The 2,680-nt window shown below is 45.2% G+C and overlaps 1 long non-coding RNA gene across 1 annotated transcript; it reads right to left on the reverse strand.

Annotated features, from left to right (window-relative positions):
• Positions 1-1,689: 1,689 nt before the first annotated feature.
• LOC120037869 lies at positions 1,690-2,056 on the reverse strand. The gene is made up of 3 exons (XR_005474893.1): positions 2,027-2,056; positions 1,829-1,891; positions 1,690-1,740 (listed from the first exon to the last, which is right to left on the reverse strand). It is a non-coding gene; the product is annotated as an uncharacterized LOC120037869 (long non-coding RNA).
• Positions 2,057-2,680: the final 624 nt, after the last annotated feature.

Here is a 2,680-nt window from a genome sequence, read left to right on the forward strand (position 1 = left end):
TCTAACCTCAAGGCTACCGCCGCCCCACTCACTAAGAGAGGTTAGGACATAATGTAGTAATGGGAGGGGAACACTTACTCTGGGACCTGGATGTCCCTGTGGTCCCTGGGGTCCCTGAGGAACAAACACAACATCATGGTGTTACAATGGCGTCCAAGCAATGACAACACAATGTTTAGCATATCGGATGCACCTGCAGTACTCTCTAAACTTCACACAAAGATTGAATATATGTTGATATAAACACTATACGTTTGATATAATATACCTGTTTTAAACCAATCCTATCATAACATAATCATGAAGTACAGTCAGAAGAGCTGAAGAGCTGCAGTCAGTAGCAGGGGTTTTGTCTGTTGAGGGCTCTGCTTGTGTTTCTGTAATGGAGCTCTATCGCCCCCACTGGCTGATGAGGGAACTGACACCACATCACCACAACAGCAGCAGCGGCAGCAGCCTTCAGCAGGCAGCTGCTTCTTATTAGTGTGTGTGTCTCTCTCTACTGTGTGTGTAACTGTCTATGAGTCTGAGAAGCTTAAAACAGTTCACTTGGCAGAGTGGGAGCCGTAATAGAGAACAGTATATACAATAACCCCCACAGAAGATCCCAGCGCTAACACTATGACACAGCATTTCCTGCACACTGTTTACATGAGAGGCAGAAAGTACAGTAAGGCCCCATGCGTGGCTCGCTGTGCACTGGAAATCACTCTGCAACAGCTACCTTCATCCTGAGTCTACCCAGGCACTGTGGCCGTCTGCTTTTAACCTCGGAATACACAGACCGTCACTCAAGTTCATGCAAAGCAAACAAGGTCACGGAACTAATGGGATCATTTGTCTACACACACATACTGTACAGGAGGTGTCACCTTAAGTTTACCGTTTAAACACCTACACATCAACTTGTGGTTTTCCTAATGCTTACTGAGTGTAATGGATTATATGACTATGTAGACATCTCACCATTTCCCCATGGCTTCCCTTTGGCCCCCTCGGTCCCTTTGAAAGAGAAAATATGACTTTGGAATACAGTGGTTTCTTTTCAGAAGTACAGGTACCCTCGGTTCTTTTAACTCTTTTATTCCTGTAGTATAATGCCCTTCATATAAACACAAGTAGCAGACTTGTAACACACCACCAGGTAAGTGTGACTAGATTGGACAGATCACATAAATAAAAGATGGAAACGAACACTTGAGGTTTGAACTTATGGCTGGGTTTATGGCTGAGGAGTCATGAATACACACGCTCTCTCTCTAGTCTGGAAAGATGTCTGACTTTGACAGAGCGGATTATCAATTCATTTTGGTATATTTTGGCCTGACAGTTACAGACAGTTGAAGCGGGAGGTAGCCCAGTGGTTAGAGCGTTGGGCCAGTAACCGAAAGGTTGCTGGATCAAATCCCTGAGCTGACAAGGTAAAAATCTGTCTTTCTGCCCAGAACCCACTGTTCCCCAGTAGGCCGTCATGGTAAATAAGAATTTGTTCTTAACTGACTTGCCTAGTTAAATAAATGTTACCATTCAAAAAATAGCAACACATCAACACAGAGAAGGGATAGTGCCCAATCTTAAAACGGATCATTGAACCTGTCTCTCACATGCGTGCAGTCACTGTGTATAGAGTCAAATTGGCAGATAGACATACACGTGCTCACACACACACACACACACTGGACCTACAGGTTTCCCCATTGGGCCAATCATCCCTTCTGGACCAACAGGTCCACTGAAACCCTGAAACAGACACGTAGAGGAGAGATCAGCACACACACCATGTATATACATAATGTATTGCAACAGTAAGTGCTAATTCTGTACTTACCAGAATGCCAAGAGGACCTTTAGGACCAGGTATGCCTTTGAAACCCAAATCTCCATTTGGCCCCTATGGAAAAACCCAGAACACAGTCTTTTGTTTGTAACAACCCTTTTTATTTGTCAGTGGGGGAATAGAATAGCTCATTGAGAGCAGGCAAGGGTGATCAATGTCTGTGGTGATCTCTCAGAGCCTCTGACTCACCTTAGGTCCTGGAAACCCAGTGAAGCCGACCATCCCCAGGTCTCCCGACTCTCCCTGCAAGCCAGAGACACACACACACACACACTCTGATGCAACCGGACCACAAATGAAACACACACCTCAACCACAAGACAAAGACACTCTGATATAACTGAACCACAATATCAACATAGAACCCCACAAAAAAACACTCTCACTGAACCACAAATTGCTCTGATAACTGAACAAACCTCTTGCCGCCTCAAAAATGGAGTGTGCACTGTAAAGTTTGTAGGCTATGTTATGGAACCATTTAACCTAGTTTGTTTCCCCTCATCCTAATCCCCCTCCCTGCTACAGTATGTGTTCCAGACAGGGGTTTTGTCTCTGGTTTGGTCTCTGGTTGCCCTCTCATCCACTACCCTGTCTAACTCCAAGGAACCCGCAGATCCCTCACACAAAAAACTGCGGCACAAAGACTCTGTCTTACTGTAGACTGTAGCACATTGGGGCCTAACTGTCTGAGCAACCCGTAGGTCTGTCTGTCTATCTTTCCTCAGCAGAAGCGAAAAAAAGTTATGTGTTTGCACAGTTCAATCATCCACATCCTTCGGCCGGGTCCATTTTCTCTAACCAAGAGGTTAGGCCTTGAAACTCTCTTCCCTGAATACGCAA

Source organism: Salvelinus namaycush, unplaced genomic scaffold (assembly GCF_016432855.1).
Source record: "Salvelinus namaycush isolate Seneca unplaced genomic scaffold, SaNama_1.0 Scaffold1946, whole genome shotgun sequence".
In the NCBI taxonomy this organism is placed as follows: Eukaryota; Metazoa; Chordata; class Actinopteri; order Salmoniformes; family Salmonidae; genus Salvelinus; species Salvelinus namaycush.